The sequence below is a fragment of the Erpetoichthys calabaricus genome, chromosome 1 (assembly GCF_900747795.2).
Source record: "Erpetoichthys calabaricus chromosome 1, fErpCal1.3, whole genome shotgun sequence".
Taxonomy (NCBI): Eukaryota; Metazoa; Chordata; class Cladistia; order Polypteriformes; family Polypteridae; genus Erpetoichthys; species Erpetoichthys calabaricus.
Window position 1 is genome coordinate 129912249 of NC_041394.2, and position 22195 is coordinate 129934443.

Sequence of the window (22195 nt, forward strand, 5' to 3'; positions counted from 1 at the left end):
CTTGCTCTCCCGGGTTCTGTATTTAATTTTCCAACTATATACTGATTCGCCTAATCCCTTGTACGTATGAATCAGCGAGGTATTAAGTGTGCCACCCACTATTCCCTTACTGTTCCCTTCTTTAGTCCCAAGGGGAGACACCTAACTATCGGTCCTGTCCCAGTTCCCAGGAGAACACGGTATTGTTGCTTATTCCGTATGTAGATTTATTTATTCCGTCCTAACAGCAATCCTGCAATCTGTGCTCTTTTCGGTTTATATTTCCATACCACCCCGTTACTCGTCCCGTTAGCCTGTCCGCTCACATCCCCGGATTCCAGCTCAGGTGACTTCGTGTCCGATTCGGTTCAGCAGAATACTACATCAATACGTCCAGCCGAGTCTAGGATATGGGTGAGGCCAGTATCCTTTCGTCAGACCTTTCGTATGCGTCAAACTGCTTGGGTCAAGTCTCCATCACCTTAAGCAACCCGTTGAGATATGAGTATGACTAGACGGTCAACAGGAAACTCGCCCTCCCGTTATTTAGAAAATAAAAAAAATGTTCGGAAATCCCCCGGTGCTTACCCCAGCCTGGAAGTGTGCAAGCTCTGTCTGGAAATCCGTTCAGTCACCGTGGATGTAGCAAAGAGGAGACCAGGGACTCCCCACGCAAGAACTGTTTCAGGACAGGGCAGTCCTAACTTTTGCCGGAGCTGCATGCTCTGCTGCCGGAGCGCTCAAGTTGACGGCAGTCCGCTGGTAAGACGGATCACTGAAATGGTCTCGCTGGAGGAGTCGACCGGCCGTCTCTTGCCCCACGTCCGGGCGCCAAAAACTGTGGACACTTTTTGTGACTGAAGACAGAGAAGAAAATTAAAATTAGTCAAAACCTTTTATTAATACATACCAGACAAGGGTAAAATGACAGAAAAACACAGTCCTAGGACACCGCGCTTCATCTGCCTCGAGCGCAGATGTCCTTGCTCTTTTATACCTTTCTAATCTCCTGATCGTTGACCACGTAAGCAATAAAAATAGCGTCCTGACTCATTGTATTTTTCCAATTTTGTAAAGTCATTACCCTAAAGGTATATTTTCTTGTCACACACATCATCAAAAGAAAACTTCCAGAAAGTATACATGCTTTTTGTCACGTACGCAAAACACAAACAAGTTTCATCATTCTGTCCTATTTTCTGTACACACATACATTTTGTTCAATTACATCATTTTATGTTTTTACACCTCACATGCATTTATTGGTTACTTTGCAAAAAAAAATTATGAACTGCTGATGATGTAGATCATTTTGTCTGTGCTAAAATTCCAAACAGAGAAACCTATCCTGAATTATGGTACAAAGTCATTAAACACATGTCTCACAGACCTCATTTAAAAGATTCAGCATATTGGGACTCGAAAGATTCCAAATATTGTTTTTACATAAGTTCTGAAATAAAAGTGAAACTAATGAAATAGCAACAATTCAAAGAAAAAAAAAATCTTACAAGTGTATATCCGGAAAACCAAACACGGGGGTTGGCGAGCGAAGCGAGCAGGGGGCGAAGCCCCCTAGTAGATAAAAAAGAATGAGAGAGGGGATACTAATCTTGAGTCCCTTAAACATTCTTGTAATCTGCCCTTATTAATGTGGCAGGAATAATTATTTTAACATCTATAAAGAGAGCACCCTGGTCTTCCAGTACCCTAGTTTGATGCCCCTGCAATCTGACCATAAACTTTTTTCCTCTGTGCGATAGGCAATGGGCTCCAATGAGATTAGTACTTCTTCTATCACCCTTATTTTGTTTAATATCGTTTTTTTCTATTTAAAATTGCCCTTACTAGGTTATAGTGTTGGTTATATATATTATCTGTTGGAATCAAAAATGTAATGCCTTTTAATGGTACATACTGTACAATGAATGCTTATGAATTGGTGTGTTTAGAATGAGTGAGTGAGCGTGCTGTGAGTGACACTATAGGTACTGCAGACTTCATTTGTCCTCGTTTTATTTAGATGATGCTTCTGCACTTAGAAATAAATACTAGACCAATAGTCCTGGGTTTATCATGGACTGAGCCAGCTGGTATATCAATATGTGTACAGGCTGGGAGGGAAAATTGTGGTTCAGTGGTTAGAACTGCTGCCTCACGGACCCTGGGCTTGAATCTCATGTCAGGTTGCCGTCTAAATGGATGCTTCTTTAGATACTCTGGGGTGCTGTTGACAACCTAAAGATGTTAGTGATAGGTTAGTTAGTAACTCTAAACTGACCTGGTATCGATGATTGCATGCATGATTGGGCAATGTGGCCAGGATTGTTTCCTGCCTTTATGCCTGATGCTGCTAGCAGAAGATTTGGGAAGAGCAACCCTTTTTTGGACTAAGAAGGTTTTGACCTTTGTAAAGTAACGTTATGTTATGTGATGTGATATGATATTATGTTGTTATATTTTGAAGCAATTTTGAAGCATGAAAACATTTCATATTTGAGGTGATTTGTTTAATGACCTGAGCAGCTGAATTTTAGATATACTAGCCCTGCCTACAGAGGGTAGTGTTAGGAACCAATTTAAGTGGCTTAGTGCTCAGAATTAATTTTGAGGATCTTATCAGACAACGACATAAACGATCACTTAGCTCAGAACACTGACTTCTAACCATCCATCCATTTATTTAAACAACATAATCCAGTTTTTAGGGTTGTGGAGACTGAAGTCTGTTTCATGAGAGCTAAAGATGTAGGTAGAAAAATGGGGTGAGAAAACTGAACATGTTACTATTGTAAATGTCATATGTTTTAGAAGACTTTTTTGGACTTTATTTTATTGAAAGACATCGAAATATTTAACTGAGTAGTGCAAAATCAGGGGTGCTATCATCTGATTGGGTATTTAAGTGACTTCATGAATAGAAACATACAGGGACATATGAGGAGGGCACTGTTAAGACTTATGTGTCCCTCAGATTTGAATCACAGTGCAGATTTCAGTGCTCAGGAGATGCAGTAACAGTGCAACCCCTAGGCTGGCCCTGTTTTACGGATTAAATGGCTTTTTGGCAGGAGACTTAAATTGAAAATATTTTTTATCTCAAAGAGTGTCCCATCAGGAAAGATGAAAGTGCTTTGCATACAGGCGGAGCTGGCTGGGAAGTGTTTGTGTAAGAGGGCAGGGAGATATTTGCATTCCGTCTTGATATGGATAACCCTGTGCACTGAAATATCCCCTTATCACTGACAAAGGGACACAGAGGAAGCTGGCAGAGTAGAATGGCATGTGTTTTCAGCCAGCTCTGAGTTACCATGGTGATTCTTGTCAGCGTCTCACTGAAGTTATTCTCAGAGGCAGATAGATGAAGAGGAATGAAAAGTTAGGAGTTTAAGTTCTTCAGACTGGAGGCTCACAGATGGTAGAGGTGACGCAATGGCTGCATGTAAGTACAACACTTCTATGAAGGCCATTTAAATAGAAGAAGAAGGGGGTTTAAAGGCTTCATGGTCCCACCGCTCTGTCTGTTTAGTCACCACGGGACTGTGATTCTTGGAAAGTTCTGACTGGACAGCCAAAAGAGAAGTGACTTTTTGAGATTCTAGAGATTGAGATCTTGCAAATGTGTGATTCTTAAGAAGATTAAGGTGATTTTTAAAGCACTGGCGGTTACAATGCCCCAAGTATTGAGAATTAGGGGCTGACTCTCTAAATACTGGAGATTAGCAGACAACAAAGGACTGTTTCTCAGAGTACTGTGGATAACAAAGTATTCTTAGTCAAAGCACTTGAGATTAGGTTCAGGGAAAGGATTGAGTCTAAGACTACAGTAAAACAGGTACAGTTGACTACATTGATAAATCATTGTTTCTCCAAGTGCTGGAGATTAAGACTTAAATAAATCTGTTTACCAATGTACTCTGCAATAGGCGCCAGGAATGGGTGATTTCTCAAGGTATTGTAGATTTGCTGCATGTTTGCTTAAGTGCATATAACTAGGGATTTCTTAAGGCTATGGAGTCACTGGGCATATTTTCTTTAATACTGGGGAACAGGTTAATAGTGTTTTTTTGGAAGGTAAGAGTCCAATCAAGTATTCATTTTTGATACAATCCATTGTATTTTTATAATGACGGCAAAGAAGCTCTAAGGAGAACAAGGCAACATGTGTGCATTTAATCTACTGTTAATCATGGTTGAAAACAGAAAGTCTAATAAGAAAAGCAGTGCATCATAGTGGCTAAGAGCTGGACTATAAGTAACAGAACTTACCAGTTACCATTATCTTGCTGTGTGACCTTAGGGCTGTGGTTCCCAGCCTTTTCTGTTGCCCTGCAACCCTAGAAATGTTTGATTTGTGTTTGCACCCCCTGCAAATGTAATATCACATTTGAAGATGAAAAAGTCAAACTTCTAATTTTTCAACAACAAATTGAATCACATACAGTATGACAAGTGAACTAATTAAACTAAAAGAAAAAGCTTTTAACTAAGTACATAAAATTTAAATAGACTTGGGGGCTTTGTGCTCCACCCCCACGGGACACACTATGTGCCAGCCACTTCGTGTCATTGCCGCTTGCGTTGTGAAGAGAGGGGCTGAATGCATGCTCCTCCAAAACCCCCTCTTAAACAGTGATACAATGGGAAACTAATACATTTCTTTTTACCTCCTTTTTCCTCGATCAGCTGTTGGCTTGCTGCTGCTGCTGTCGTGCTGCTTGATCTGCATGTCGCGCAGAACTTCGAACATTTAAAAGCCTGTACAGCAGCTGTCCTTTTGTCTCACTGCCTTGTCTCGTGGGACTTTAAAGTGTCTCTGAGAAAATTACGTCTCATCTCCTTCCAAGCCTTCCAAGATTTTTTTTTTATAATACAGAGATATTGAGCAATATACCTTTATAAATCTCAGTAATCTTGTAAATGTGTCCCCAGTGAAGCGTAAACGCTCGATTGACGATCCGGGGTTGGAATATCCCACGACACATCCAGCACCATGAGGAAATGATACATGTTCAACGATCTAGAGGTTTGGGGGATTGGAGACCCCCATGAAGCAATGGGCGTCAGAACACCACTAAGCAATGAAAGACAGTCGACGAGCTTTGTCCCCTGGTAACACCTGCATTGCAGTTAAAATTGCAGTGCTGCTGCCTGCACTGTCAGCACAGGAGAAATGGGTGGAGTGTAAGCAACGGGTGTTGCATCCAATTCAGTCCTCTTGTCCCTTCCTGGCAAAAATGTCAATCGAACCTCATAATCAGTGATGTTTCAGGATCAGAGCTTGAACAGAAATCAATACTAGACCTTGCCCCTTCTCTACGGATAATTGCAACGTCCAAATTCCATTCTCTTAAAAAAAGTAATTTGCCTTTACGAATGCTCCGCCTGCAGCAAGGCACCTGCGAGAACACGTATTTCTGCAGCTCATTCACAGGTGAAAACTGTATGCACAATGCTTGATTCTTTTCAAATTATAGAATAGGAGCATAGTGAGAAGTCAAGCAAAATAACATCTTTTATTGGCTAACTAACTGTAATCATCTTGCCTGAAGAAGGGGCCTGAGTTGCCTCGAAAGCTTGCATATTGTAATCTTTTTAGATAGCCAAAAAAAGGTGTCATTTTGCTTGACATCTCACTACATTCATAATGGCTAACATGGTACAACATCCTAGTACTAATAGAATAGGAACACTAACCTACAAATGATAGCACACTGCAAGACACCAATTACACCACAATAAAATCGGACAACACACCTCTCTTAATTATGGTGAATTGATCTCTGTCTCATTTTTGACTTGGGACTTGGATTTCAGACATTTATAAAATACTGCTCTACTTATTTGCCATGGATTTTGTTCTGTTTTTTCATCATTTTTGTCCTGCAGGAGCAACCCGGCTACCTCTGTACTATAAATGCATTTTGTCAGTAGGTGTACTGACTCCACAAGATGACAGCAATAATATTTTAGCATTCAAATCGTGAGATGGAGTTAAAGTCAGAAACGTACATAGGTCGATATTAGAGAGTCAATTAAATCTATCATACAAGCCAAAGACACTAAACCAAAATAGAATGAAATAACCAAAGTCAGCAAGGCCAGAGGCCAATCAACATTTACAAGCAGACTAAGCCAAAATGAAAGAGAAAATCATACTTGAAAGTGGAAGAGAACTTGTAGCCAGAATGAACCTTTGAGTTTTTCCTTTGACAGTTTTAACATCTTTGATTAAAAACAAACATTCTATTAAATACCAGCTTCTACCAGAAAAATCCACAGGCCCTCTTTACTATCCCATTCTTTATTCAACTTCAGATCCTTTCTTTTTGCCTTTTTCTTTCTGTTGCGGTAGTCAAACACAAGCACTATCATGGCTCATTTGGGACAATTAATGAGGGAATAGCTTTTTCAAATTTAAACAATTTGCAAAATTGGTAATGCATGTTACACATACAAAAACACGCCCAGCAATAGAAAACGAATTGAAGAAACAAAGAGAAACATCCCTGACTATACACAGGGCCACAAAATAATTCAAACTATTAAACTAAATAGAAAAGCATGTGAAAACATTTCTCGGTCTAACCAGTTTTTAGACAAGACCTACTGTACAATTCTCATTACATTCAATCACAAGTTTTCATTTTGATTGGACAAAATTTTCTTTTTTTTTTGTGTGTGACTGTGCTGACTTAGTCTTGCTGTCTGAGTTTGGAACGTTTTGCAGGCAGGCATCAACAGATCCCAAGATAAAACCACATTTGACACAGATCAGGTTAGGAAATGTTCACTTAAAAATTCATTCATTTTACTAGGTAACACCTTACATCAACATCTCTTGTTCAGAACTCCTATACGGAAGAGGCTGTGTGGTGGGCCCATTCCTGGATACCTCATTTAATGGCCACTACATGCTGTTACTCCTTCAGTGTTTCTAAATCTCTTCATTCATCTTCTCTTGTAAAAAGACTGGAAGTTTTGAGGAGTCAAACTGAGCACAGACCTACAGGTAAAGAAAAGAGCTTTAAAAAATGTCATGGCAGCAATGAAATGCCAGTAGAAAGAGGGGTAGCATGTGGGTCATGAGGGATATTAGCCTTTTGTATGTGTTTGTATAGCAGTTAAAGTTTAGCAAATAACAAGAGCCTCAACAATATATAGTGAGGAAAGACTGGGCATTATGAATGTTAAGAAGAAAGAAATGAGAGGGTTAAGTAAGAGGAAACGCATGGACTGAAGGAGAACATTATCCATGGTCAGACTGAAGCTGAGGTTGAAAAGGTGACATGGTCAAGGACAGTGCTGAGAGAGAGGTAGATTTGAAGTTAAGCTTTCTTTTGAGTAAAAAGTACTGATTCACAATATTTGTTTTGAATGTCTTATTTATAGACTTTGGTACAATATTTAGGATTAATACCTGAAAACTGATTTGTAAAAGATGAAATGCTTGTATTTGAAAACTGAAGTATGATCGCTATAGTAGGGCAGAGAGAAGCTGAATAGGATGCATAATGTATTGTGGGATCTTATACACAGTCAGTGTATAAAATGTATAAAGTCACTCATCACTAAACCATTCAGTTTAATTTTAATGTGTACACTGTGCCAGAGTCATGGTTCATGTTCAGTTTACTAAACATAATAGGTATTGCTTTAACAAGGTGACATCCATCTAATACAGTTTTTAAATTGGTTAAAAACTCATCCTATAATTAAGAATAATGTATAAATTTAAAAGGCAGCATAGCATAAGTGTTGTTGCCTCATATTTTCAAGAGCCTGGGTTTGAATACAGGCCAGAATACTGTCTCTGTGTAGCTTGCACAGTCTCTCAGGATCCGTGTCTGTTTCCTCTGGGAATTCAGTCCTGTGAGAGTAGGTTCACCTGAGCACATGTGACAGATGTGAAAGGGTCTGGAGAAGCCGTGGAGAATATTATGCTACCTCTAAAATTGTTCAGCATGACCGGTTTGGTGGTGTGTCAGTGATAGTCTGGGGTGGCATGTCCATGTTATGCAAGACAAGCAAAAAAATTTTAATAAAGTTTAACTTGATAAACGAGTGAAGTCTTGCAATATGAGTTGCATATATACTATGCAATGAGCCGATGGCTCTTCTCTCTCTTGCTGCGGGATTGTGGGTAATCATCTCCCATGCTCGGTCTCAGTTGGTGTGCCTCACTCGTATAGTCAACATCCGTATGAGCGTATACTGTTTACTATAGCATTGTGACCACGTGTGTGTGAGTAAAGCATTTTTTTATTTTGTGTGTGCGCGATGAATCTGTTTAATGACAATGCAATGTGATATTTCAGCGAAATCCTCAAAAGGAGGCAAAAGCAACTGTCATTGGATAGGTTTCCTTGTTAACGTCGCAAAAAAGAAAAAGATTCCAGTGAGCCAACAGATAGCAGTGATTCCGTTAGTTATAGTGAAAGTCATCCTACACAATAACCCTCCTCTTCCTCTCCTCTCTCTCGTCTCCCTCACACCAGCCACGATTCTTTTCAAAGGTAAAGTGCAGGTTCATTTGTTTTGTGTATTTTTACTTTATATTTTGTATTAATCATTTTTATTTGAATATTTTTGGGTTGTGGAACAAATCATCTGAGTTTCCATTATTTCTTATGGAGAAATTCACTCTGATATACGAGTGCTTTGGATTACAAGCACGTTTCCAGAATGAATTATGCTTGCAAACCAAGGCACCACTCTCTCTCTCTCTCTCTCTCTCTCTCTCTCTCTCTCTCTCTCTCTCTCTCTCTCTCTCTCTCTCTCTCTCTCTCTCTCTCTCTCTCTCTCTCTCTCTCTCTCTCTCTCTCTCTCTCTCTATATATATATATGTATATAGAGAGAGAGAGAGATAGAGAGACTGCATTATGCACTAAAAACTCTGTTAAAACAGGGAGGAGTTGGTTGTCTGCTGCCAGGTCAACTACAACTTCATAGCTTCACTGCATAACGTGTCTGTCGCCTGATTGTTGATGTGGGGAACATTTAACACCAGCCGTTGACCTGGTCTTGCATTCACTTTGTCTTTTTTCCAAGGAAGGGAGCTAATGCAGGATGGTGTCAGTGTCACCACGTGCTTGCTGTGTGTTTTGTGTGCTGAACTGGGAACTGCTTTTTGAAAATGCTTACAAATGTTCCCGTTTTCACAACAATAAAGCTGATTTTTTTCAGAAACATAGACTCTCCTCCTTCTCTTGTGCAAGTCTGTGACCCATACATCACAAATGGTACCAGGAGTGGGGTCTTGCATAGATGGATCCTCAGCAGCCTCAGCACGAGGTGCCTGCAGGGGCTCTAGCTCCTAGCCAACAAGGCAGGAAACCACCCTGGATGGAAAACCAGTCCTTTGCAGAACATATTTACTAACACTGAGTCAGTTTAGAGCCCAGAAATATTTATGTCATTTGTGATCAGTCCGTTTTACTAATCTTTATTTCACTAAATAACTGAGAGTGCCTTGTAATGAACTGGTATCACAGCTTGATAGTGATGGGATATGCTCAGGCTGTATTTAACCCTGTTATGGCAAGTATTGCTTTTTTCATTAATTTAAAGTAGCATATTTACTTGTACTGTATTACTGTTATCATATAACTGTTTTCCAAAATCTGCTAAATTAAGTTATTTAGTTCAGATAAGAAAGAAGTTTTAAGACAGGTTAGTTATACTCACTAACCATGGAGCCAGAGAGTAGTGACTACAAGTGAGGCTTTCTCCATACTCTGTACATATGACAAAGAATGACACAGTAAACACTATAAACCTGTAAACTCTGCGGCACAGTTATCCCTGAGGTGTAATGCATATTCTTGCCTGCATTACTGGCCATGCTGTGACATGAAAATGTAAAAGTATTGGGATTTGGCAGGTACAATTACATCTGAATGGTCGGTTATTTGCTTGTTTTTGCATTAATTATGTTCCTTTTACTTTTAATGTAAATCTGATTGTCCCAGTAGCCCTTAGTTTATCCCTGCCATTGTAATCAGCAGATGGGTGCTCAAATAAAGAAACCAGGACACAAGTGAAGTAATAAGTAATTCTGAAAACCGGATGAAACCAGACGTAGGTGTCCTGCAAGTGAAGGATCAGTCTGAGAGGCCATCACGTTTGTTAAGAGTCAAAGCACCTCCTGCCCTTCTCTTGACATCCAATTAAATTAGTTATAACTCTTTCAGTTTTGCATATTCCAATAAAGATGTCTTTCTTTTTGTTTTGTTACCTGTGTAGCTTATGCATCTCATTTTTGTTTCCTTGTTATGTTATTTTTTTACTTAGTGTATCTGCGAAAAAACATGTGGCTACAGCAGTAACTTACACATATCCAATCCTTGGGATTTCATTTTTATCCACTCCGTTGTTGTGTAAATCAAACACTGTTTATTTTCAACTTTATATATTTCCACAGTTATAAAATGAAACTTGAGCCAGACACGGTAAGAAAACTGTGCATTTCTACAGCTTTATCAATCCATGCACACACTTACAATCCTAGTTCCCAATAATCCCTGCCATCCACCACCAATTCTTAAAGAAACATCACCCCAATACCCCTATTCTTAATGCATAAACTAATCTTGACCTATAAAACATATCTTCAAATTAACAGAACATGAAAGATGTTAATACAAAACTTGGTTCGCACACTTATTTTATTTACTTAAATTCATGTGAGATCAGACTGGCTTAAATCAGTCTCCTCAGTATTTCATAAGGCCCAAATCTTCCTTTTGGACAGTAAAATTCAGGTAGTTCTTCACGCTCTACTGTCCACTTCTTACAGTTCTTCATTACCATGTGCCAGCTGTCCCTAACAGCAGGTTCCCTCCACCATGGAACAAAGGTTGTATTTTTTGCCACTAAGTTGGCCATAAAGTCATGTTAATCAATATGCAAGTAGGGTAGGCCGTGCAGCACGTTGTGAAACTGTAAAGTGTAAGTCATGTTTTTTGTAATGTACAAGAATGGCTTTTATGGCACAGAGAGCAGGTATTATATATGTTTCCGCAATGCTCTTTACTTCTGAATCTGTTTTTGTTTTCCTTGAAACTTCCACTTCAATAAATGTTGCACTTTATCTCGAGTTAAAGGAAAATCTCCATTGGGGGAGTGCCAATCCTCTTTGAAGAGAAGAATTATTGGTAATGTCAGCCAATGCTGCGCAACTCAATGCTAAGAGATTTTCAGTTGAAAAGAAAATAATAAAAGAAATTGTGGTCTAAGAAGTTGTGGGAAGAGGACTTCTTTGTGATTGATTTGAATAATAAAGCACAGGCAATGTGATGTGATATGTTCGGTGTTTCAATCCCACCAAGCAAAGCTTTAGGGTAATGAAACAAGCAAATCTGACTGTAACTTTCAGTCTCATAAAGCAACCCTGCCATTCCAGTCTGCCACTGCTGCAAACTAGAGCATGTTGACATTTCTTACTTATTTCAAGCTTGTTTCTTGGGTTTTCAATGTGATTGGGGTACAAAATAGTATGAAATGGTGCAGAGTAAAACTATTCAGAAAGAAAGTGGTACATAATTACTGAACTTTGAACTTCTTAAGAGCCTTTTCTGTAGGAACCTTGTGGTTCAGAAACAGTTTCATCCAAAAAGCTATAAACATATTCAATCAGTCCATCAAGTGCTCCTAGTAGAACAGTTTGTACTTGCTGTAAACTTGCACTACACTACTACTACTATATTCCACAATCTGAGCCACTTTATGACCCATTTGCACTATCTGCACTATATATGTACATGTATATTGTACTTATGCTTTCATATTGTGTATTTTCCATTGTTTTTATCATATTATGATTATTAATATTGTTATTTTATCATTTTATAGGAAAATAAGTTTATGGAGAATTTGCATATTGAATCTCATTGTACCATACAATAACAATAAAGGAATTCAATTCAATTCAATAGAAGAGAGTGTATATTTACAGATGATGATGACTGGCTTCTAAATCAATTTAGATTTTCCAAGAGCCATCTTCTTGGAACCCTTGATATCATTTTATGATGAAATGCATTAAAGTATGTGTATTACATTATACAGATAAATTCTTAATTTAAATAGTGTATACTGTTGGTAAGTAAACGTGTAGGCACAGTGGCGCAGTAGTAGCGAAGAGCTGGCGCCCCATTCAGGGATTGTTCCTGCCTCATGCTGTATGCTTGCTGGGACTGGCGCAACCCTGGATGGATAGATGGACGAAATAATTAAACATGTACTACAAAGATATTTCAATGTTTCTTAAAAGTTTTGAAGAATCAGCGTTTGAAGCTTACAGATGGCTTGACATTTATTACTGAACTTATTGTGTGGCGACAGGAATTGAGGGTTAGTACGTTTGAAAGAGATGATACTGCTGCAGTAAATTATTTCATCAAGGGTCGAGCACGTCCCAGCAAGCATCTTGCGGGGACCAGGATGAATCTCTGGACGGGGAGCCAGCTCATCGCTACCACTGTGCCACTGTGCCCTCTTGTTTAATACATGCTTTAATTCATTTCACATGAACATGATGTTAAGTATACATCTTAGTATTTAAATTGTTTAGAGAGCTGTAATATCATGAACGTAATGTATTCTGTGGCCTGTTAGTGTAAGAGAAAGGCCGTTTAAGAAGCACGTACTGATTGACACACATAGAGAACATAGAAGAACACATAGTCTACGAAGCATTTAACATGCTACTTTAGTTACGATGGGATCTGAGAAACTCTAGCAAAATAAACATTGATTTTAAGATTATGTTTACAACGTTCTACTTTAATGGCAAAATAAACTATGAGACTGAACTGGATATTTTGACCTTTTTTTCACTGTGTCCCTATTTTTTTCTTTTTTCTGTACCCTGATATGCTTCCGTATGACACTCAGACGGTGGGCAATGACTCACCTTTTTACGCCGACTTTGATATTTGACAACTTCTTTTTTATCTCAGGCACTGAGGGACTTTCTGAACTTGAACTTTCAAGTTTCTCTGCACTTTGTATCACTCGATCGACTTCCTTTTTATGTTTATACCACTGATTAAACCAACAAATAGTAAGTTTTTCTTCGCATTCGCTGAAATTCTTTTTTTCAGGTGCTTTATCCATTGTCTTTTAACTGAATGCTGAATGGAAAGGGCTGTTTATATTGATTTGCATATTAAAATATGCAAAATTCTGGGAGGAGTCGGGGTGGGGCAGCAGGCACATCCACAAGTGTTACTTTTCACGCTGACTGGGATTTATGTAGCGGAAGTGCATGGAAGTTGGCTAGGAAGTTGTGCATCTGAATTTTTTTATGCATATGCACATTTCCACTTTTGTCTGTATGCCATGTTTTAGTGTGAATTCTATGCATAAGGCTGCTGGTTTTTATAAAGTCACAACAATGATGTCATGCATCGCACACTCTTTGGATTTATGGGAAATTTGCCATAGCAGTGATTGACACAACTTTGGTAAAATAGCAACACTTATGAGGAACACAAAATGGTGTTACGAGAAAACATTATACATTCTCAGCTTCTCCTAGACTCATATTAGAAAAAAACTAAAATTAAACTTAGATTTTTTAGGTAAGAAAACCCCAGAATTCACCTAAATAAAAAATAAGTGTCTGTTTATTTGTATTTGTGTCCGTCCAGTTATTATGTCCCTGTCATTATAAAACATGTTGCATCACAAATATTTTAGTAATAAAATGCATTGCATTTGTCCTTTCAATAGACTACACATCACAACACATCACAAACATTAACGTTGCTTTTCCGAATCCCATAATGAATGGCATATAACAGAGACATATGCATTGCAAATGTTAATGATGAGATGTACTTAGATTTCAACCCATCCCAGATGGGTAGTTCAGCTAGTCTTGTAATAAAATTGCAGCTATATGGATATCAAAGCTAAGCATTTCCCACCCATTGTTCAGGAGAATACATTGATAATAAACTTAATTGACATTGCAACACATCAAGTTTAGAATTGAATGACTTTGAGGTGAAAAATGACTTATGATAATAACAGAGAAGGAATACACAGACTGCATGCCTCAGACGGCACACTGTACTTCCAGTAGCACTGCTAATTGCAGTGTGGCCATTGTCTGAGCCTGGCAAACCACTGAAAAAGTTATTTTTATATGCATTTTTAGAAAAGAAATGATTTTTTGTGGATTTCTCACAAAAAATAATTACAAACTCAGATAATAACAGTAAGATGTTAAATAAGTGAAAGAAAGTAGCAAAATGCTTTGAAAAAAAGTTTTGTTATCTGAAGCTCATATGAGGAAGTGAACACATGACCTACCTTTTAACTTGATACATCATGATCAAAGGGTTTGAGAACACACCCCTGAAAACATGGAACACTACTCTGAATACAGGACTCCAAAATGAAATTCAAAAATGGTGGCCAAATTGCATAAAATAGTAAGTAACAAATAAAGTAAACAGAATTCCAAAATAAACACCAGAATCAACAACCCCCAAAATACCCAAAATGAGTGCCACATCCCAGAAAATGACGCAGAGAAAATATTAAAACATAAAAAATAGAAACCAATTTATAACAGCTTAGTAGGAATGCTGTTTTGGTTTCTTTTAAGAAGGACCAGGACATGACAAGGGTAAAATGATAGCCAGAAGAATAGCTGAGGTTAAAACCATAAATCAAAACAAAAAACAAAAGTGAACTAAGCCCAATACGTAAATCAAAAAAATCCAACAATAAAAGTGAAAAGTCTATTTTTAAGTTGGGTCTTGAAACCTGAAAAATCGATAATAAAATACGACCCCGACTTATATGCCTGCTGAAAAATGCGATTCTTACATTTTTATTTAATCTTCTTGCCTCATCCAATCTCACATCAGTTTCTCAGACGCATCGAATTTTGTTGCAGCAGCGCAGTTATCAATTTCTTTCTCTACTTCAATGATGCTTAATTTAAAACCAGCTTCATATTTTCTTCTGAACGAATGCTCCATCGTAAATAAGGGTGCTTTTACAATAAAGGTGTATGAGGGTGTGAGATACAAAAAACACAAATCAGTACAAACGTTGCTTCGGAATAGTTTGGGTATTACCGTGTGGTCACGTAGGCACAATAGAGAGGGAGAGAGAGAGGTTAGGAGCACCTGCTGATACATCGCATTGCAGCACCCACATAGAAAAAAGGGCAGTGTGTTCCATGGTTACTCTCTCAGGTGGGTGTTAGCATAGCATAATCCCTTGGACCAAGAGCGTGAGTTTTTCACATTCCACTTTTATGACCGACATTATAAAATACCAGAAAATAATCAAGTCCCAACTTATCTGCAAGTATATACGGTAAATACTCTTCCAGCTCACCTGGAAGTGAGATCATAACCTACCTTGCACAAAATGGTCACCAAAATAATTTTATAGATGACAGCATCTGTAAATAAGCAAAATGGCAGCCAAAATTATAAAGAAATGAATGATTTCATGGAATAAAAATAAGAAACCAAGAAATGGCCATAGAACTTAGATATGTTTAGAATGACAAGCAAGGATGCTACACAGATCGGGAAAAAAAAAAAACGGAACAGGAGCGGATAATACATAGATGATGGCAAGATAGAGAAGACAGCAAAAGGTCTAAACATTACATTCATTGATCAATTTCAAGCCATATAATGCAGTTCAGGGACCATACTGCTGCTGTAGACGAAGAGCCACTCCTTTGTAGGACACACACGTGCAAATATTTTTCATACAGGGCTAATGCAATGGAAACAAGTAATGTTCAGAAGCATTAACTAAACTTTGGCTAAGAATTGCAACTGTTTCTCACCTTGTGTTTCCACTGGTCTATTATTATTGTTCTGTTTTCATCTTGTCTTATATTTTACAATTTCACCCCGATCCCTCACCCTAAATGATGTCTGTTTTCTACAGAGGTGAGAGCGTATTGGCCATTCTGACTCTCAGGTGCTGTAGTCATCTGGGTGCAGTTACACTGCTTTGGCATTAATTTGCTTGAGGCAGCTGTGTTAAAGTGACTTGGCCACTATTCGATCTACTAATAAAAGTGGCAGATCTTTTTTAAATGAGGGGAATCAGATGATGAAATGTAGTTGACTAAACAAGTCAAATTTCTGAATTAGAGATCAGTCCAATCTTTTGTCAAGCCCAAAACAGTATGTTAACATTCAAAACACTTTAAACACAAAACACAAGAGATTAAAACAAAAAAAAAATCATACACCAACAATCACAGCTTTTTTTCCATAATCTCAGATGACCTGGTAAAATTCTGCTGATCTTCGATGGCAACACTGTAGTAGCTGCTCCACAAAAAAGTGGCGTGATTAGGAAAACAAAATGGTTTCCGAAGAGATGCAAAATATTTTAATGATCAAAAATAATTCTCCTATCAAAAATTATACGAGCAAAATCTAATTCTTTATGTTTGAGACCTTCAAAATGGAAGAAAAAATGCGAACAAAAGTGCAAAATAACACCAGAAAAAATGAGCAAACAACTCATTATAACAATTATAACAGCTATGTTCAGGAATCTTTTGACATGTTTCGCAAAAGTTAAGTGTGTCTCTTTGGAGAGTTTTAAGTTAAGGATTTTTGATTTATTTTATAACTTTGGTTGCCTTATAGGTTTTCCTTTTAGTGTATTTATGTTTCTATTTTCTGGCTGTTTAATTCTGTTTTGGGAACTTTGCTTTCATTTTCTTGATTACTTTTATGTTAGATGTACTCAAACATTTTAATTCAGTTCACTTAGTTTATTTTCTAATTAGTGATTTATTTTTATTTTAGAGATTTATTTACTGTTGATTTTGTTTAATAAGTAATGAAAATGAATTTATGTGTGAAAGAAGTTTTAATGAATTTATGTGTGAAAGATGTTTTATGGTTTTGACCTTCCCGTTTGGACTTAATCATAATAACCAGATAGTACTGCAAGGTAAAAGCTGGAAAAGACAATCAAAAATGGTCCAAAACACTAAAAAAAAAACATGCACATATTTCAAATGTGGGACATACGTTAGGTGGTGATGAAGTCAGCTACAACCAATATGCTACCATGGTATCCATCCATCCATCCATTTCCCAACCCGCTATATCCTAACTATAAGGTCACGGGGGTCTGCTGGAGCCAATCCCAGCCAACACAGGGCACAAGGCAGAAAACAAACCCCGGGCAGGGCGCCAGCCCACCGCAGACAATGGTATCCAATTTCAGATTACTCAATGCAGTGGCAGAACATAGTCTTATAGAAATAATATTATCTGCTGTAATTCAACGTTAATTTCAGTTTCTGGCATTATCATTAATAGAATTCTTCTAGTAAAGCTGGCATTGCACTATAGCATTCAGCACATCTCTGTAACAGAAAAATTGTCAAATTTAACGACTACAGATGCCAAACCTTGTTGTCTTTGAGGGTTTCAAATTCTGTGACTAAAAATCACAGGGGCTGACAGATTACTTCATTCCCTCATGACTTTCAATTACAGGCCCAAATCTCATGCTACAAAGGTACCATCAAGTCATCTCATTCATGGAACACAACGGTTATATTAAGTGTAGCAGCAGCTTATCCTGGTCCGTCTGTTTACTTTTCCCAAAACATTGCACTGATATCACACAGGCTGACTCCAAAAATCAAAGCACCTCTCTTCCATTTACACAATCCAGGACTCTCACTTTCATTCTTTCCTTGCATCTGCCATTATTCTTCACTGTATGTTGGCATTGTATTTCTTGCAATTCCAGTTGAGAGTTCATTATCTTTTCACCAACATTGCAGCCTGCTACTAAGAAAGTCACACCAGTTTGATTTTATTATAGCAAGTTGCAGATACAGTAGTTGAAGAAGATGTTAAGTGCATGGTGACTGTGTTGTTGAGGGTAATGCAGTACATAGGTGTATGCTGCAGCTCCCTACAACTTGTTGGGATTTTTTAACAACATTTAAGAGAGAGAGAGAGAGAGAGAGAGAGAGAGAGAGAGAGAGAGAGAGAGAGAGAGAGAGAGAGAGAGAGAGATTCTTTATTAATCCCAAGGGGAAATTCACAGACTCCAGCAGCAGCATACTGATAAAGAACAATATTAAATTAAAGAGTGATAACAATGCCGATAACAATGCAGGTATACAGACAGACAATAACTTTGTATAATTTTAACGTTTACCTCCCCGGGAGCCTGCTCACTGCCCGTCACTCTGCCATGGATGTCAAACTGTCCAGCTCCGTGCCTACAATAGAGCCTGCCTTCCTCACCAATTTGTCCAGGCGTGAGGCGTCCCTCTTCTTTATGCTGCCTCCCCAGCACACCACTGCGTAGAAGAGGGCACTCGCCACAACCGTCTGATAGAACATCTGCAGCATCTTATTGCAGATGTTGAAGGACACCAGCCTTCTAAGGAAGTATAGTCAGCTCTGTCCTTTCTTACACAGAGCATGAGTATTGGCAGTCCAGTCCAATTTATCATCCAGCTGCACTCCCAGGTATTTATAGGTTTGCACCCTCTGCACAGAGTCACCTCTGACAATCACGGGGTCCATGAGGGTACTGGTCCTCCTAGAATCCACCACCAGCTCCTTGGTTTTGCTGGTGTTCAGTTGTAGGTGGTTTGAGTCACACCATTTAACAAAGTCCTTGATTAAGTTCCTATACTCCTCTTACTGCCCATTCCAGTGTCGTCAGTGAACTTTTGCACGTGGCAGGACTCCGAGTTGTATTGGAAGTCCGATGTATATAGGCTGAACAGGACCGGAGAAAGTACAATGCCCTGCGGCGCTCCTGTGTTGCTGACCACAATGTCAGACCTGCAGTTCCCGAGACGTACATACTGAGGTCTGTCTGTAAGATAGTCCACGATCCATGCCACCAGGTATGAATCTACTCCCATCTCTGTCAGCTTGTCCCTAAGGAGCATAGGTTGGATGGTGTTGAAGGCGCTAGAGAAGTCTTGAAACATAATTCTTACAGCACCACTGCCTCTGTCCAAGTAGGAGAGGGATTGGTGTAACATATAGATGATGGCATCCTCCGCTCCCACCATCTCCTGGTATGCGAACTGCAGAGGGTCGAGGGGGTGGCGGACCTGTGGCCTTAGGTGGTGAAGCAGCAGCCTCTCCATGGTCTTCATCACATGTGACGTCAGAGCGACAGGCTGAAAGTCGTTCAGCTCACTAGGACGTGATATCTTTGGGACGGGGGTGATGCAAGATGTTTTCCAAAGCCTCGGTACTCTCCCCTGTTCCAGGCTCAGGTTGAAGATGCGCTGTAGAGGACTCCCCAGCTCCAACGCATTGGACCCACTGCTTTGCTGGCACAAAGTCTCCTCAGCTCTCTGCTCACCTGTGCTGCTGTAATTGTGGGTTGGGGGAAACTCTCTCCTATGCTGGTAAGGGCATCATTTGAAAAACAGAGGAGATTTGCAATGTGATGCTGACTTAAGTGGCATCATTTTGGAGCATCAATTCATTATACTTTCTTTTTCTTGATCAAGGATGCAATGAGTCTGAGGCTATAATGAATGCAAACAGCTTCCAGTCCTGAACAGCACACCAATTTATTGTAAGATACTTACACACACACATGTATAGTCCCCAGTAGAGCTGCCCCTCTGCCCTAAGACTGTGGGAGGAAAACTGGACTCCTTGGAGAAAACCAACAAAATTACAAAACCTGCAGAAGACATCCCTGCCAGGAAACAAACAAAATGCCTAGTGCTGTGAGAATGCAAACATCCTGCTGATGTAATATGATGCATTTTATATTATTATGAGTATTAGTATCACATTATTTTATCTAGTGAGGGATGACTGCTGTCCTTACCTGGACAGGATGCCTTTGCAATGGATAGATGGGGGAGACAGCTTCTTTAAGGCACTGCCTCCCCCAGAGTGCCAGATGGCAGTGAACTCAGGTTGGGATCCCTGCATGGATGCCCATAGGGTATGCCGGGGTATTGTAGTCCTAGGTGAAAGCTCTGTTGGGTTCCGTGGGGGCTGAAAGGAGGAGCTGCAGAATTTGGGAGTTCCTACTTCATAAGGCTCCCAAATTCACCCAGAAGCTACAACTTCACCTAGAAGCTACAGCTTCACGTCACCGGAAACATTCTTAGGTGTTGGATAAAAGGAGCTGCCTGCCTCACATCGAGGCGGAGTCGGGAGGAGGAGGACAAAGCTTGCAAGGAGGAGTGGAGAGGACAGAGAAAGAAAGAAGAAAAGAGCTGTTTTATTGTGTTTATAAATGTGCTTACTGCACATACTTGTGGCTGTGGTGGGAAACACTTGATAAAGAAGAGTTTCCCATGAATAAAGACTCTTTAGCCATTTACACTTGAATCCATGCCCTGTTTGAGTTGGGTGTCTGGGGAGCTTCCTACTTAATGAGTGGTTTTGTTGCACAATTATGTAACTCCATATGAAATTAGGAACCAGTCCTAGCCAATTATTTCTTTGTTTTGAACAATCCATTCTTTCTGTTTATTCTCCAAATCAATTGCCCTAATTAATGGCTCTTAGAGGCTCCTCTATACTAAGCAATTCTGGAACTGAAGCTAGGAGTAGGTCATGGTATATACTGTATTGGTTAGGATGTGTGCCTCCCTATTACATCCTTTATAAAATATACAAGAAGCAATGCTGTATACTTATGTTAGTTAATTAAGTTTCTTCTAACCCTTTCTTATCAGTACCTAGAAGTTTCTGGTGACATTTGAATTGATTATGAATTTAGTAGTTAGCACTGGGTGGCACGGTGGCGCAGTGGGTAGCGCTGCTGCCTCACAGTTGGGAGACCTGGGGACCTGGGTTCGCTTCCCGGGTCCTCCCTGCGTGGAGTTTGCATATTCTCCCCGTGTCTGCGTGGGTTTCCTCCGGGCGCTCCGGTTTCCTCCCAGAGTCCAAAGACATGCAGGTTAGGTGGATTGGCAATTCTAAATTGGTCCTAGTGTGTGTGTGGGTGTGTGTACGTATGTGTCCTGTGGTGGGTTGGCACCCTGCCCGGGATTGGTTCCTGCCTTGTGCCCTGTGTTGGCTGGGATTGGCTCCAGCAGACCCCCGTGACCCTGTGTTCGGATTCAGCGGGTTGGAAAATGGATGGATGGATAGTTAGCACTGTTGCCTCATGGATCCAGTGTCCTGGGTTTAAATCCTTCAATTGCCTATGTGGAGCTTCTACCAGTGGCTGTGTGGATCTCTCCCACATCTCCAAATACAGTATGTGTATGTTGTATTAAATGGTGAGTCTAAAGTAACCCTGTGTAAGCCAATAAAAATAGTCTCCCTCTTGGAAATGATCATATATTATTTTCATAAAATACTGAATGACAGTGGATTTAATTTACCTTTTTTGACACTGGTCAACAGAGACTCTTTAATGTCAACATGAAAAATAGATCTCTGCAAAGTGATCAAAATTTATAACCCATATCAACCACAAAATAATGAATCACATAAATATTCAACCCCCTTTAATATGCCACACCTAAGTTATTGGTTTGAGAAATCATATAATTAGATCAATGGAGATCACCTGTCTGCAGTCAAGGGGTTTTAATTATTTGCAGCATACTGTAAATGCACCTGATCTGGAAGGTCCAACTTGTGGTATGCCAGAATCGTAGCCTAATATACACAATTAAGACAAAGGAAAACTCCAAACAACTCAGCGTTAAAGGTTATTGAAAAGCACAAGTTAGGAGATGGATACAAGAAAATATCCAAGTCACTAAGTATTCCCTGATACCCAGTTAAAAGATGGAAAAAGTATGGCATGGCTATAAATCTGTCTACAACAGGTTGTAGACGAAAACTGTGTGATTGGGCAAGAAAACGTCTAGCGAGGGAGGCTGTCATGTCTGCCAAAGATGCATCTACTGAATACTGACTTGAAGGGTGTGAATACCCATGCTATCAATTTTTGGATGTTTTATAGTTATGGTTAATTTAGAGCACTTTGCAAAGATTTGTGTTCATTTTGACATTAAAGAGTGTTTTTCACTGTCAAAATTCCAAATGAAATCCTTTGTGATTCAATGTTAGATAACAATAAAATATGAAAACTTCTAGGGGAGGCAAGTAATTTTTCTAGGCACTGTAACGGACAATCTCCTCATTCAGAGCTGTGTCCTGCCTTGGACCTGATGCTGCCTGTATTGACTTAAATCCCCATTGTCTATGAATTGGGTCAAGCAGGTTTAAAG

At 39.3% G+C, this 22195-nt stretch overlaps 1 protein-coding gene across 6 annotated transcripts in view; it reads left to right on the forward strand.

Moving 5' to 3' along the window:
* The window catches only part of sorbs3 (sorbin and SH3 domain containing 3), a 256291-nt gene that overhangs the window by 78498 nt on the left and 155598 nt on the right, over nucleotides 1-22195 (forward strand). The window contains exon 1 of one of the 6 annotated variants that reach the window (XM_028806182.2): nucleotides 3317-3421. The exons of 4 other annotated variants lie outside the window; for them this stretch is intronic. The gene's annotated coding sequence lies outside the window, so the exon portion shown is untranslated. Of the gene's footprint in view, nucleotides 1-3316; nucleotides 3422-22195 lie in introns of those variants that run through there. One more of the 6 variants, XM_051919162.1, reaches the window with a different exon arrangement.